The 16,778-nt window shown below is 35.7% G+C and overlaps 1 pseudogene; it reads left to right on the top strand.

Annotated features, from left to right (window-relative positions):
* The first annotated feature begins 15,816 nt into the window (after window positions 1–15,816).
* Window positions 15,817–15,935, top strand: LOC118604843 (annotated as a pseudogene).
* Window positions 15,936–16,778: the final 843 nt, after the last annotated feature.

Genomic DNA, 16,778 nt, shown 5'->3' on the forward strand with positions numbered 1-16,778 from the left:
CTTTTTAAAGATGATCAGATATTTAAATGGATCAGACTAGGGTCAGAATTCACTCCAGTTTGTGGAGCTGGGTAAACTTCCAGCTTCACAATGATCAATTCTTTTGATGGCAATGCTTACAAAATGACATTACAGACTCAGAAGCTGTACCAATGTAGCCTATGCTACCTCTAGGTGGTGCCCTCTGCCTTCAAGAAAGGTCTCACCTGACCACAGCCAAAAAGTAGAAACTGAACTGGTGTTTAGGGCCATCCTTGACCACTTTTCATTCTATCTTTTCCTTTTTCACTTCATCCCTGAAGTACCCTTTTTCCTTCTTTTCCTCTAACAAAATCAGACTCTAATAAATAAGAAAACTAATTGGCATAAGGCTTTGTGGTTAAGTACTCACAATAATCTTTTTTCTAATATTTCTTATTGCTTTTGATCCTTACGCTAACCATTTGTGATAGTTTCATATCAACTACTTTAAAACGAGTAAATGAAAGAAAGCCCCAAGTACTAACATGCCCACAAACCTTTAGTGACAGAGGCACAGTTTGAACTGAAGCCTTCTGATGCAAAAATCAGTTGCTTGCTATGCATCTGGGTGGGATGACCATGTAGCCTGTTTTGCCTGGGATGGTCATTGTCTATGCCTGTTACCTTGGTGTAATTATTGTAAGTGCCTCTTTTCATTTTCAGAGTGTCCAGATTTGAATGATAAAGTCACATCAGTGACATTAATAAAGTAATTCATAAATTTCTCTCCTATAGAGGTATCAGGGATTCTAGCTGTTCAGATTACAAAACCTCTATTCAAACCTTGTTTAAACCAAAAAAGGATAGAATTGTTCACATAGCTGAGATTCAAGGGAAGAGATTTTGTTTGGACACAGAGCTTCAGTCTTTGTCTCTCTCCATCTTTTGCCTGTGCTTTTACCTGTATGACCTTCATTTCTCAGAAAGGAACCTTCATTGTGGGGACAAGGAACGTCACCAGCAACTTCAGCACTGTATTTTACATGAGACATCAGCTAAAAGTCTGAGGCTGATTTTCACTGGATTCACTTGAGTTATATGCTTATTCCTGTACCAACTATTATAGTCAAAGGTATAGAATGTTCTAATTGGATAGATGTGACATCATATGCGCATCCCTGGAGCTTTATAGCAGGATTTGTCACAGTGCAAGAACATAGGTAAAGGTTGAAGAAGAGTGTTTTCCTAAAAGAAGATGGGAATAAAGAATGGACAGTTAATGGTGGACAAAACGACATCACAAAGCAAACCAAACACTAGCTGGTCACTGTTCTGCTGCTGTGCTTAATTGGAAAAAAGTGAAATGAATGAGGTAAAGTTGGTAATTAGAGGGGTGTTATTTTATATGATTAATATGAATGAGTCCCTCTCATGGTCATTTCTACTCTGGAAGGGAAACTGAGAGTTCCAGTTCTTCCTCAAAATTAATGAAATACTACTTTAGGCCTTTTGTTCTAAAGATCAAGTTCCTGCCTGCGGATTAGTTTCCTATTGCTGCTGAAACCAATGATCACAAATTTAGTAGCTTCAAACATTACAAACTTATCTTACAGTCCTCAAAGTCAGAAATTCAAAACAAGTTTACAGGACTAAAATCAAGTGTCAGCAGGGCTATGTTCCTTCTGGAGCCTCCAGAAGAGAAGCTGTTTCCTTGCCTATTCCAGCTTCTAGACTTTGTCTGCATTCCTTGGCTCATTTCCTCTTCCTTCATCTTCAAAATGTATTGATCCTACTTCTGCTTCTATCTTCAAATTTTTTCTGACTCTGACCCACTTGTTTCCCTCTTATAAGGATGTTTGTGATACATTGGGTCCTTATCAGGATTACCTGGATAACCCAGGATAATCTCACTCTCTCAAGATCCTTAATTGCATTTCAAAGTTCTTTTTGCCTTATAAGGTAAAATATTCATAGGCTCCATGGATTAGTTTGTAGGTATCTTTAGGGGAGTCATTATTCTGTCTACTACCATAGACTTCTCTGAATTTCAGTAGCCGTGGACTCATTTAGAAATGGTTCAACCATCACTTTCTGGATCTAAGCACTGAAGCTTTGGTAAATAAAACATTCTGCCTTTTACTTAGGCTAGGCAAGACCTACCAAGTCATGGAGGGTAAATGCATAACTGAAAAGCTCTTTAAAGATCATGACTTTGACCTATAGCTTTAAGTTTCCTGCCTCAGCCTGTATTCTGCTCCACTAGAATGCCACCTGTATCACTCATGGTAAGTAGTAAGTAGAGGTTGAACTGAAAGGTGTCTTAGAGTCTTGAATATTCTTTAAATACAAAAGAGTTTGAGAGAATTCCTTATCCTAGAGCCAATGTTAGTTTTGAAGGAAACACGTGCCAGCATGTGGTTTTTGTTTGTGTGGTAGGGAGATTCATAATTCAGTTTGTGGGACATGAATGACATATAATCTTGTAATGACATTTAACTCATTCATTTTTTTCATACGTAAAAAACATTTATTCGTTTCTATGACATGCTAGCCACTAGGCTATTTACTGAATTGTAAAGTGTGCCTAGTCACACAGTAGAGTTTTTCTTTATCTTTACTGAGATGCCTCTATAGAGAAAAGCAGTTAATATATGGCAGATGCTCTTAATCAGGTGACAATGAACTTGCTCAAATAGTTTTACCAACACACATATGTCTACAGTCTTATAAAGTCTGGAGGGGGACCTGAAGAATATGTACTTAAAAATTTTTTCTCAGGTGTTTGTTACAAATAGTCTGAATTAAAATTGGCTCCAAGGACCTTTGGTCCTTTTTAAATCCTACAATTTATCATTGTGAACATAAGAGTTAAAATAAAGAACTATCCAGGTAATGATGCTAGCAGAGGTTAGGATGCTTGAGTTGTTTCAGTTCTTAGGCGCATGAAGAGACTCCAGATCATTTATGAATTTTGGCTTTGTTAGGTTGAAATACTCAGGAATGTGCAAATAGAAAAGAGTAGCTAACACTTTATTTTTTTATGAGAGTAAATCCGTGGAGTTTATTTCTGTTGCATTATTAAATTTTGATGCAGCATATTTCTTAACTGTTCTTATGATTATGGCTATTTGTATGCCAGATAGATAACCACTGTGGAAAGTTATTAAAATGCCACTATTGGCCAAGGATGTCACAATAATCTTTTATTAGAATTGAAATATCCTTCTCTTCTACTTCCTCCTTTCCCCTACTTTTTGTTTAAAAGTAAAAGAAACCCAACTGAGACTTGTTTAGGCAAAAAGGAAATTCATTGACTCATGTAATTGAAAAGATAGAAGTGGTACAGTCCTTAAGCACCACCAGATACAGGACGAAAATGCTTGCTGCTTCTTTCTCTGTTCTTCCCTCTCTTCTCACTATGTTGTCCTCTGGATAGTAAAGAACTTGGCCCTCCCCAAAGTGATGGTCTGGCCTTTGCCTTGGATTCTGGGGAGTAACATCTGGGCTTTTGGAATGTTATCTTTGTTTATCTGAGGGCCTTGGGCCATATGGATCATCTCAACAATTTGATTTAGGGTAGGGGCTGGCTATGACAGGACAATCAACAAGGTGAGTTAGGGTGGGGGTACTTTATCAAGGGTCTTCAACCTTTTTGGAACCAGGGACTGGTGCTCCTATGAGAATTTAATGCCTGAAGATCTGAGGTGGAGCTGAGGTGGTGATGCTAGCACTGGGGAGTGGATGCAAATACAGATGAAGCTTCACTTGCTCACCCACTGCTCACCTTCTGCTGTGCAGCCCAGTCCTTAACAGGCCATGGACAGCACTGGTGTGGCCCGGGGGTTGGGAACCCCTGCTTTAGGTAATGATATATCAGTTTTCCCGGAGACTGAAATCAGCCACATTTGTGATCAGTCGTGCCTACATATTGGAGCCCCAATAAAAACTTTGAATACCGAAGCTTCCTTGGTTGACAGTACTCCATGCATATTGTCAAACATCAATGTTGGGAGAGAAATGCATCCTGACTCCATGGGGACTTATTTTTATACAAAGCATGTGGAAGAGAGGAAATGGATGCAGACAGTCCTAGGCTTGCGTTATTACAGTTAGATAGTCTCAGAGCAGAGAGAAAAACATCTTTCTCAGATTTAGTATGTAAACATAGATGGTAAGGGCTCTGAATGGCCTTGCTGGAGACATCAGCGCAAACTCTGGAATAATTACCACAGCTAATGAGTATAATAATACGATTAGAAGTTTCAACAGTTTTGATATGGATATAGGTGGTGTGGGAGAGCTGCTTCCTCAAAGAAATGCGTGAGTGTGTATGTGTGTTGTGGATCACAAGGGTAGAGTTTGGGAATGGTTTTGAAGTTGTCTGCACAGAAAAAGGAAATTGGGTGGAATTAAATAACCTGTGTCATTGACATGTTTCCTGAGCATTGAAGCTCAAATAGAGTTTGAGTTCTCACAGTAGCCTCTCCACCAAAAGTTTCAGCAACATTTAGCAGAATTAGGTTTTACTAATCTGTGAGGATCTGGAGAATTCACAGGAAAATATTGGCATAATTATGAATACACATACACATACAGTGACAACAGAATATAGTAGCCTATTGCTTTATTTAGTCATGTTAAGAATATATTTATCTCACCAAAATAGTATTAAGATAGTACTATTGTTACTGTTGTCATTATTACTTTATGATGCTGAAAATTATGGTGTAATTTGATTATTGTACAACAGAAGTGGAAGTGTTCTTTTCTTCCTACCTTTTTCCTCTTTCTCCTCTTCTCCATTTTGTTCTGCCTTTTTTTTAAAAAAAAAAAATTTTTATTAAGTTTATTGGGGAAACATTGATTAATACAATTATATAATTTTTGGTGTACATTATAATTTGACATCCATATATTCTCTTACGTGTTTCCCACCCAAAGTCCACTTTCCTTCAGCTACCATATATTTGATCACCTTTACCCACTTCACCCTCTTTTTTAACGGCCTATATTTTTCCCCCTTTACTCCATCTACCTCTCCCCTCCTCCTCCATCCCTACCCCCCTGGTAACCATTAGTCCAGTGTCCATGTCCCTGAGTCTTTGTTCGTCCTGTTCATTTGTTGTTTTCAGGTTTATATCCCACATATAAGTGATATCATGTAACTTTCTACTTTTTCAGTCTGGCTTATTTTGCTCGGCATGATTATCTCGAGGTCCATCCACGTTGTCACAAATGGCAGTATTTCATCTCATGGCTAAGTAATATTCCATTGTATACATGTGCCACAGCTTCTTTAGCCAATTATTTATCACAGGACACTTTGGTTGCTTTCATGTCCTGGCCACTGTGAATAATGTTGCTATGAACATCAGTGTGTGCATATCTTTTTGGATATGGGTTTTCAAGTCTTTGGGGTAACTACTCAGTAGTGGGATTGCTGGATCATATGGTAGATTAATTCTTAGTTTTTGGAGGAAACTCTATACTGTTTTCCATAGTGGCTGTACCAATTTTCAGTCCCACCAGCACTGTATGAGGGTTCCTTTTTCTCTGTATCCTCTCCAACATTTGTTATTACTTGTCCTGTTGACAAGGAGCGAGATGGTATCTCATTGTAGTTTTGATTTGCGTTTCCCTAAAAACTAGCATTGCTGAGCATCTTTTCAAATATTTGTTGGCCATTTGTATGTCCTCTAGGGAGAAGTGTCTGTTCAAATCCTCTGCCCATTTTTTGATTGGATCATTTGTTTTTTTGTTCTTGAGTTGTACGAGTCCTTTGCATATTTTGGATATTAGGCCCTTTTTGGAAGTATTGATTGCTAATATATTTTCTCATTTGGATGGTTGTCTCTTTACCTTGTTGATGATTTCTTTTGCTGAGCAGAAGCTTTTTATTTTGATGTAGTGCCATTAATTTGTTTTAGCTTTTACTTCTCGGACTTTTGAAAAAGGTCAAATTCATAAAATACTCTTTGATCCAAAGTCTTTGCGTTTAGTTCCTATGTTTTCTTCTATGCATTTTGTTGTTTCCAGTTTTATATTCAGGTCCTTAATCCATTTTGAATTAATTTTAGTGTATGGTGATAGACAATAGTCTAATTTCATTCTTTTGCAGGTGGCTTTCCAGTTTTTCCAACACCATTCATTGAAGAGGCTTTCCTTTCTCCACTGTATGTTTTTGGCTTTTTTGTCAAAAACTATTTGCCCATATAAATAGGGGTTTACTTCTGGACTCCTGATTCTGTTCCACTGGTCTGTGTGTCTGTGTTGCTGTCAATACCATGCTATTTTGATTACTGCTGCTTTGTAATATAATTTGAAGTTGGTCAGAGTGATACCTCCAGCCTCATTCCTTTTTCTCAGGATGGCTTTGGAAATTCTGGGTCTTTTGTGCTTCCATACAAATCTGATGATTTTTTGTTCTATTTCTTTAAAAAATGCTGATGGGATTTTGACGGGGATTGCATTAAATCTGTATAATGCTTTAGGTAATATGGTCATTTTAACTATGTCGATTCTTCCAATCCAATAACATGGAATATCTTCCCATTTCTTTGTATCTTCTTCCATTTCTTTTAATAGGGTCTTGTAGTTTTTAGTATATAGGTCCTTCACATGTTTCGTAAAATTTATTCCTAGGTATTATATTTTTTTTTGTTGCAATTGTAAAAGGAATTATTTTTTCCACTTCTTTTTCTGACACTTCATTATTAGAGTGTAGGAATGCTATGGACTTTTGAACATTGATTTGTATCCAGGGACTTTACTGTATTTGCTTATTGCTTGTAGTAGCGTTCTTGTGGAGTCTTTAGGGTTTTTTATATAGAGAATCATGTCATCTGCAAATAGTGACAGTTTGACTTCTTTGTTTCCTATTTGGATACCTTTTATATCTTTCTCTTGTCTGATTGCACTTGCTAGGACCTCCAATGTTATATTGAATAAGTGGTGATAGCAGACAGCCTTGCTTTGTTCCTGATCTTAGAGGGAAGGTTTTTAGTTTTTCACCATTAAGTATAATGTTGGCTGAGGGTTTGCCATATATGGCCTTTATTATGTTAAGGTATTTTCCTTTTATACTGATATTGTTAAGTATTTTGATCATAAATGGATGCTGTATCTTGTCAAAGGCTTTTTCTGCATCTGTTGATATGATCATATGATTCTTATTTTTTAATTTGTTTATGTGGTATATCACATTAATTGATTTATGTATGCTCTTGGGATGAAGCCCACTTGATTGTGGTGTATAATCTTTTCAATATGTTACTGTATTCAGTTCGCTAGTGTTGTATTTAGGATTTCTGCATCTGTGTTCATGAGAGAGATTGGTCTGTACTTTTCTTTTTTCTATTAACCTTACCAGGTTTTGGTATCAGAGTAATATTGGCCTCATAAAATGAGTTGGGATGTATTGCCTCCTCTTCGATTCTTTGGAAGAGTTTGAGGAGAATAGTTATTAAATTTTCTTTGAATGTTTGGTAGAATTCACTGGTGAAGCCATCTGGTCCTGAACTTTTACTTTTTGGTAGGTTTTGATGATTGCTTCAATTTTCGTACTACTGATTGGTCTATTTAGATAGTCTAGTTCTTTTTGATTCAATCTAGGAAGACTATTTTTCTAAGTACTGGTCTATCTCTTCTAGGTTATAAAATTTGGTGTTATACACTTTTTCATAGTATTCTTGTATGATCCTTTGTATTTCTGCTATGTCAGTTGCAGTTTTCCCTCTCTCATCCCTGATTTTGTTTATTTGTGTGTCTCTCTTTTTTCTTTAGTGAGTCTAGCCAGGGGTTTGTCAATTTTATTAAGGTTCTCAAAGAACCAGCTCTTTGTTGCATTTATTTTTTCTATCTTTTTGTTTTGTTTTGTTTTCAATTTTATTTATTTCTGCTCTAATTTTGATGATTTCTTTCCTTCTGCTGACTTTAGACTTCATTTGTTTTTCCTTTTCAATTTTTTTTTTTTTTTTAAGATAAAGCATTAGGTTGTATAGTTGGGCTCATTCTTGTTTTTGGAGATAGGCCTGCAATGATATGAACTTTCCTCTTGTGACTGCTTTTGCCGTGTCCCAAAAGTTTTGATATGTTGTACTGTCATTATCATTCATTTCTATGTATTCTTGATCTCTTTTTATTTTTTCTCTAGTTATTCTTCAGTAGCATGTTGTTTATTCTCCATGTATTTGTGGTTCTTCCTGATTTCTTTTTGCATTTGATCTCTAGTTTCAAAGCATCATGATCAGAGATTATGGTTGGCATGATTTCAACCCTCTTATGTTTGTTGAGGCTGTCTCTGTGTCCCGTATGTGGTCGATTCTTGAGAATGTTCCACGTGCACTAGAGAAGAATGTATAAGCAGCTATTTTGGGATGGGAGACTTTCTTTATGTCAGTCATACCCAGTTGGTCTAATGCGACATTTAAAGATGTTATTTCCTTATTGGTTTTTTGTTTGGATGATCTGTCCATATCTGACAGTGGGGTATTTAGGTTCGCTACTATGATAGTCTTTTGGTCTTTTTATCCCTTTAGTTTTGTTAGTAATGGCTTTACATATTTCGGGGGTCACCAATTGGGAGCATAGATATCAATAAGTATTATCTCATCTTGGTGCAAGATTCCCTTTATCATTATGAAGTGTCTCTTGGTATCTTTATCTTTTTTATTTTGAAGTCTATTTCTTCTGATATTAGTATCACTATTCCTGCTTTTCTCAGAATGCCATTTCCTTGAAATATCTCTTTCTACCCTTTCAGTTTGAGTCTATATTTGTTTTTGGAGCTGAGATGTGTCTCCTGTAGGCAGCATATGGTTGTGTTTTGTTTTTTGAGCATTCTGCAACTTTGTGTCTTTTTATTGGTGAGTTCAGTCTATTTACATTTAGGGTGATTTTTGAAATATGAGGTCTTCTTATAGCCATTTTATCTTTTGCTTTCTGGTAGCTCTGTGTTTCCATTGCTTCCTTGTCCTTGTGTCTCTGTTTTCTTTATTTTTGTTGGCTTTTGTGGGGTTTTTCTATGGTTCTTGTTTTGTATTATATACTTTAGTTCTGAATGGTTACCATTATGAATATGAAAAGGATAGTTACATGTATGCAGTCGTCTATTTTCTTTGTGTGCCTTATATCCATTCCCCTTTGTGAATTTAGATCTTTGAATCCTCCCCTTTTTATTCATTGTTATTTCACTTTGTCCCTATATATGCCTAACATTCATTACTATTTGCTATAGCAATTCTCTTATTACTATTTTAGCTTATAATGCACTGTCTTAGTAAAGATTGTACTCTTCTGCCTCTATTTGCCTTATAGTCACTTTACTCCTGATTATGTGTTTTTTTTTCTTTTCTTTTTTCTTTTTTTTTGTCCTTTCTGTTTTAGATGAGCTGCCCCCTTTCAGTAATTCCTGTAGTGCAGGACTCATAGTGGAGAATTCCCTCAGTTTTTGTATGTCTGCAAAGGTCTTATTTTCTCCTTCATATCTAATGGAGAACTTAGCTGGATACATTATTCTAAGCTGGTAGTTTCTTTTACTTAATAGTTTAAACATTTAATTCCATTCCTTTCTGGCTTGTAAGGTTTGTGCTGAGAAGTCCAACAATAATCTACTTGGTTTTCCTTTATAAGTTATTGTTTTCTTCTCCCTGGCTGCCCCGAGAATTCTGTCTTTATCATTGATTTTTGATAACTTTAATAAAATGTTTTTTGGCGAAGGCCTTTTTGGGTTGAGATAATTGGGTGTTCTTTTGACTTCTTGAATTCCAAGCTCCAGCTCATTCCTTAGATTTGGGAAATTCTCGTCCACTATTTGTCTGAAAATACTTTCGAGTCCTTTTCCTTTTCCTCACCTTTGATAATGCCCATTATTCTTATGTTTCCTCTCCTAATGGTATCAGCTAATTCTTGTATTTTTCTTTCATTATTTTTAATTCTTCGGTTTCTCTCTTCTTCCTTCTGACTTATTTCTAGATTTCTGGCTTTAATATCACTGATCCTTTCCTCCATTTTGTTGACTTTATTTCCCAAGCTTGCTATTTCATTTTTTAACTCTTTTATTTATTTATTTTTGTTAGGTGAGGCAACCCTTGGTTGACCTTACAGATTGCAGGGAGCTTGTCAGCTTACAATCCCTTATTTTTTATTTTTTATGCCTACAGCACCTAGTCTCCCTAGGTGGTCTCTCATCCAAGTACTAACCAGGCCCAACCCTGCTTAGCTTTTGAGATCAGATGGGTCATTTTTTAACTCTTGCAGTGTGCTTTTTATCTCCAGAAGATCTATTCTGTTCTTTTTGAGGAGTTCAGTTTCCTTGCTCTACTCATCTAGTTGTTTTTTTAATTCCTGAAATTGTTGATATGACTCATTTTGGAACTCACTGAGATTTTTCTGTCATTTGAGTCACATATTTCTATGTCTGTAAGCTTATTTTCTGGAGATTTTTCTCTTCTTTTTCTGAGATGGCTTGTCACATTGGTTGTTCATGGTTTTTAATGGACTATTTCTGCACCTGGACATTAATGGAAGTGTATTCTGTTGTTTTTCCAGAAAGAAGATTTATTATATAAAGGTCTCTCTTTAGCCTGCTACAAAAAAGGCACTTTTCTTTTGGCTTCCAGTAGGTGGCGTCTAGGCTTCTTGGATCTCTGCTTTATATAAAGTTTAAATAATGACTTTTTTATTTTCTTGTAGATATTTAATCATGCTTACTACCCTCAGTTTTAGTCCCCGTCAGTGTCGACGACAGTCTTGGCAGGGTTTGTTCAGATTCCACTGGGGGTCCGTGGTGATTGGTCTCCGGGGTATGGGAGGAGGGGCCCTCTGAGTTGGGGGATGGGGGCTGTGACTCAGCCTCAGTTTTTCAACTGCTGCTGGTAAAAATCAGCTGTTGTTTCTCTGCAGTCCTGTCCCGCTTCTCTGCTTTCTGCCCTGATGACTGGGCCCTGTCTCTGGCTGGCCGTGGAGAGCTTAGCTTTCCCAGGCAGGGCTGTCCACGGAAGTTGCTGCACCTTCACCCCTCCCGCTCCTCATACAGAGAGTTGCGGAGGCTGTGAGAGGCAGCTTCTTTTTTTCTCCTAGCCCACCGTCCAGCACCCGGGATTCTGAACTGTGGTAGCTCTTATGCACAGATCTCACGCTGAGACGTGTTGGTGTGCAGTTTGGGTGTTTTTTGTTCAGTTTTAGATGTTCGGCTTATTGTTGTTTGAAGGGGAGAGATCTGAGGACATCTCTCACTCCGACATGTTTCCTACCTCTCTCTGCCCTTTTTGGTAAGTATTAAGAAATTAGAAATTTCACGATCAATCAAATAACAGTTTAATTCAAATAGCTGGTAGAGCAGCAGTTTTTAAAATATTTTTCACTAAGAAATTTAGAAACACAAAATTGTGACTTGCACTATTTTTTGCATACTGTTTTATGTTTATGAAACCAAGATTATTTAAAAAGTGATGTCAAAGGAAACTTGCTAGTCGTTTTCTCTTTAATTTTTTTTTTCCCGAAAACTCATTAATTTTATGGTTCATTCTACAATTAATGACCTTTAGTAGAAAGGGGATTTGACATTAACATTATACTAAGTGAAATGAATTGCACAAAAGCATAGTCTATTGGAAGAGGCAGAAGGGAGAATACCTCAGAGCACAGACACCTGAGACAGCTCATTTAGGGAATGGGAAGAATCTCTGGTTTTGTTTCTTACTGTGCGGTGTGGCAAGCTATTTAACCTTTCTGTGGCTCCGTTTTCTCCTTTCTAAAAAGAGAATAATGAGGTTACTTAATTCATAGGACTATTGAAATGAATAAATGGGTTAATATTTATAAATGCTTAGAATAATCATTAGCATGTAATAAATACAATATATGTGTTAGTCATTTTCTCTTCCTCCTCTTCCTTATCCCTTTCTCCTTCTCCTACTTCTTCTTTTCATTCTACTCCTTCTCTTTCTTCTTTGGCTGTTGGTAAAATTTATTACCTCTTTTTTTTTTTTTAAATTTGCACAGAACCATATTCATAAAATTCTCAGCTTCAAGGTCAAGATAGTTACAATGTTTAACAAATTCAGACTAGCTATAAAATATTTATGCAACTAAGTGCTTGCTCATACTTTGCCTAAAGTGACAATGTGTTTTATTTAAAAGAGTTAAAAAAAAAACCCAAAAAACACAGACTCAATGTACTCTAGAAATGTTTAACTCAAGTAATTTGGAAGTTCAACTCAAGTAATTATTCTATCTGCATTTACAAGAAGCTTAAAAAGAAATTACAAATTGAGTTTTTCAAGAGACCTAAAAATGATATGATTGTTTATGATTAAACACAAATATATTGATAGAAAATGTAGGACTTTCTTATGCAGTTAGAAGTTAGTTGAAATGAAATGGGATCCAGGTGCAACAATCACAGCAGGAGAACTTGATTACTGTACTGAAACTTGATTGAATTTTCCATTCTAGAGACCTTCTGCTGCAGAAAGTGGGAAAAAATGCTGAACAGTACAACACATTAAGTGAAGTCATAATATGCTGTGATGCACATCAACAGGGCTTATATTCTGAGAGGGGAGTAAACTTTTCTTCTCAAAGTTAATTGTTATTTTTTAGGAAAATAGACAATGCCATTTCTCTACAAAATTGACGGTAGTTATTTCAAGATTCTATAGAGGCATTTAGGTATTAAGTGATTTCCCTCCACTTTGTTTTTCTCATTGTAAATTTTTCTCCAGTAAGTATGGGCCACACAGATTAAGTTATTGGTTTTCCTATTGTATTCAAAGTAGAGTCTTATTCTTTAAAAATTGGTTACATCAGGTGTGTGTGAGTGCTGGTTGCCATAATTAAAGTAAGGAGTAACACATGTATAGTTGGCAGAAGAATATAGTAGCCAAATTTTATAAGTTAAGGTCTATGAAACATATCCTATTCTTATGTATGCATATGTGCTTCTACACAATCATAAATAGATATGAAAAGTAAAAATTTTGCACTAAACATATTGTCTAAATATCTGGGTTTTGCCCCTGTTTTTACCAGCTATCTCGTATGGCACCCAGTAGACAACACAGTTTTTAACATTTGTTACAACAGAAAAAAATAAGCCTTGTCAAAATGTGATTCCATTGAGAAGTCTATTTGTCTAATTTTGCCATGTATGGGTGCTAGACTTCATGGTCTATACAGAGTGTTTATATCTTCTCATGATAATTTTTGAAAGGTATATTGGGATTTTTAAGAATATGTGAAAAGAGCTTGTGAAAATAATTTTGCCAATCTTCTTGAATGATAATTACATATTATTTAAAACTTAGATTTATATATAATGGCACATCAAGGATATATAATAGATTTAATCACAAGTCTCAAATATTCCTTATTTAAAATTGGGTGGTAACCTTTAACCAGTGTGATTGAAGAAATAATTCCAAACTGAACTAGATTCATCTTCTGTCTCCTGTGAATTCCGTTTGTTGTGTTTAATACTTCTTGTCTTAGGTGTACATGTTGATCTGCTAATCCTTTATTAGAGGTGAAAACTTTGTTTACACCTGCGTAATCTACCTACACACATTTACCATAGAAATTATTTTAGTACAACTTTTGGAACGAATTTATAAGAAAGGTTTTTGTTACATTCCAATATAATTTTCAAAATCCTGGATGCTTATTCTCTGGCTGATCTCAAGAATGTCTTCATGAAACTTTAGCTGTTTGTTTCTCTCTGTGCTCTTGGCTAGCTGAGCTTTCTCCTCCCTGATCAGCATCATCTGCTCACAGGATTGATGATAGTCCTATTTCAAAACTTCTATTGTGGGAACAAGTCTCTTTATATTTGAAGCTAGCACTGAAAAATATCCCACCATAATAGTTCCTCTGTAGTACTATTAAGCATTTCAGTAGCTAATACTCATTATAATTTCGAATACTTTAGGCTCAATATCATATGAGGTACAAGTTCAGAAGCTTAGGAAATGAGGGAGTAATGCTATCTTTCAATGCAAAAAATAGTGCTATTAATTTGTCATCGTTCAGTACAGTGCTGAGCTTTGGTTATACAAGTAAAGAATTTTCATAACTGCATTCACGATGGGGAGATGTAAAGATCAGTTATTAAGTGTATTTATTTCCTAGGGCCGCCATAACAGAGTGCATGGCTTAAACAACAGAAATTTATTTTCTCACAATTCTGGAAATTCTAAGATCAGCCTGTTGATAGGGATAGTTTCTTCTGAGGATTCTCTTCTTAACTTGCATATGGCATCTTCTCTGTCTTTGTTTCTTCACATTGTCTTTTCTATGCACTAGTCTGTATCCAAATTTCCTCTTCTGTTAAGGACAGCAATTGTTTTGGATTAGGGCCCACCCTAATGACCTCATTTTAACTTAATTACCTCTTTAAAGACCTTATCTCCAAATAAAATCACAATTTGAGATTAAGACTTAACATATGAATTTTGGGGAGACAAAATTCAGCCAATAATATTTAGAAACTGGTAAAATTGTAGGGAAACAATTTAAAGAAGAGTCTGGCAACAAGAGTGATTTCAGGTACTTATTTTTTCACCCATATTGATGTTTGTCCATTGTTCACATCTTCTCCTTATCCCAGTGGGGAACAAGAACATATCTTCATATCTTGACAAATATGGTCTTGACAAAGAAGAAAAATAAAATGGAGAATGGATATATATTTTTAACCTGAGTGGTTTTTAGGTAGGTGATCCATGTGATATATTTTCCTAACGAGGACACTACTACAGACATTTGGGACACTGGCAACAGGAATAAACTGGGATGGTCTTGGGCAGATCAGTTACATCCTCACCCTAGTTTCAGGGGACTAGTGAATCCCCTGAAATAATCTAAATACTGCTTTTGTGTTTGTATGTGCTTTTAGGGATAACGAAGAACACTCAGCTTTATACAACTTTTAAAAAGGGGTCTATTTTCAAGAAAATGTTGAGAACTCTTTGTTTGAGCTATTCTGTAACTAAGAAATGGGAGACTATTAGAACACTATGGAAAGTCACTCAGAAAATACGAAGGCCTTGAGCAAAAGAAGTTGTGCAAAGTGATTGATTTATGAACATGTTTATATGTGAACATATAAATCATGGAAATATTCCCTATATTGTGTCAGCTCATTTTACATATCCAATTTAATTTTTTTAATCTCAAGTAATGGTAAATAAAGCTTATTTTTTTAATCCACTAACATCTCATATGAATTCTAGTGATAATTGTGTTTTAGATAATGGGTTCAAGAATTAGAGCTTGGTTCAGATCCCTTCTACAACTATTTGTTCAATTTTGAGCAAGTCAGTCATTCGTTCTAAGCCTCAGTTTATACATCTGTGTAATGGGGAGGGAGTAAATAACTTCTTTATATGATTGCAGTGAAGATTAAATGACATGGTACATAAAAGCTGCACTGAAGACAATGATTAGAGCTTTGTAAGTACTAAAATAGTAGTAAACATTATTGTTTTGAATGTAAAAACTGTGTGGTTGTCTTTGTAGGTCTTCTGAAAATAGACCATTTTTGTTAATCAGAGATATTTAAGTTCATTCTTAACTGTTCCATCGAATAGTTGGGCTGAGTCTCTAGATAGCCAGATAATTTATGATTTAAGAACACAAAATTTCAGAATGTTTAATCATATGGAGAGTTCTGATACCAACAACTGGATGATGATTATGATATATAACACCATTTAATTTTTTCTTCTGGCATTTTTCTTCTTTTTACACCTATACAAAAATGTTTACTAATAATGCCTCCAAAATGTTGCTATTTTATTTGTTAGTCACAGTAGCTCTGTCCAGGTTATAATTTTAAAGTATTAAAAAGATAATATAGTCTATGTTTATGCCACCCTGAATGTGCGCGATCTTGTCTGATCTCAGAAGCTAAGCAGGGTCAGGCCTGGTTAGTACTTGGATGGGAGACCACCTAGGAAGACCAGGTGCTGTAGGTGTAAAAAAAGAAAAGAAAAAGAATATGTTGCTCCCTAGAATTTATGTACATTTTAAGAGCCTTAAAAGATTTTTAGATAATTTCGAGTCTGTTGATATATTTATATATGCTAAGCGAGAGAGTGAATTAAATGATTTAATTTCTCCCCTGTTTATAAAAGGCACATATGTTCATTGTATAAAATTTAAATAAATCAGAGAGGTGACAAAAATAGAAACCTCCCTAGTCCCATGGTTAGAGAACCAGGTATTTTAATAATCAGGTCTTCTCATTTCCTAGAAAATTAAATGTAATATACAGGAGGCTGAGAGATTTAAGTTGCTCTAAACTGTCTTCTGTGCCATTAGATGAGATCAAGAAAGGGTCAAGTTTAACCTGACTAGAGAGCAAGGATTTCATGAGGATTTATATGATTCTGTACTTCGCCTTCTCCTCCACTTACACCAGTCCACTCTTGATATTACGTCCATACTTTCTTCACGCTGCCCACGTGGTTATTGACAAAATGCCGACAGCTGCCACTGTTGTCCGAGAGGTCTCTGATCCTTGCTGGTACTAATGAATTGTTGCACTTTATGACTTTTAGCACCACACATAAAGCCCAAAGAATCTAAACTAGACCTCTTAAGGACTTCATGTCAAACCCTCAAAATCATTCATTTGTATACCATATGTGGAAGAATGTACAGTCTTCGCCTTTCTTATCTCCAGCCTGTTTATTATGGAGGTGCTATAACTGATTTCAAGATCTCATGTATGCTTTTTAAGAGAGGAATTCTAGTTAATTAACTAGGACTAAAAACAACAGAGCAAAGTCCTTATTTTGCCTGATATTCTGATGAGG

Source organism: Rousettus aegyptiacus, unplaced genomic scaffold (assembly GCF_014176215.1).
Source record: "Rousettus aegyptiacus isolate mRouAeg1 unplaced genomic scaffold, mRouAeg1.p scaffold_m13_p_6, whole genome shotgun sequence".
NCBI lineage: Eukaryota > Metazoa > Chordata > Mammalia > Chiroptera > Pteropodidae > Rousettus > Rousettus aegyptiacus.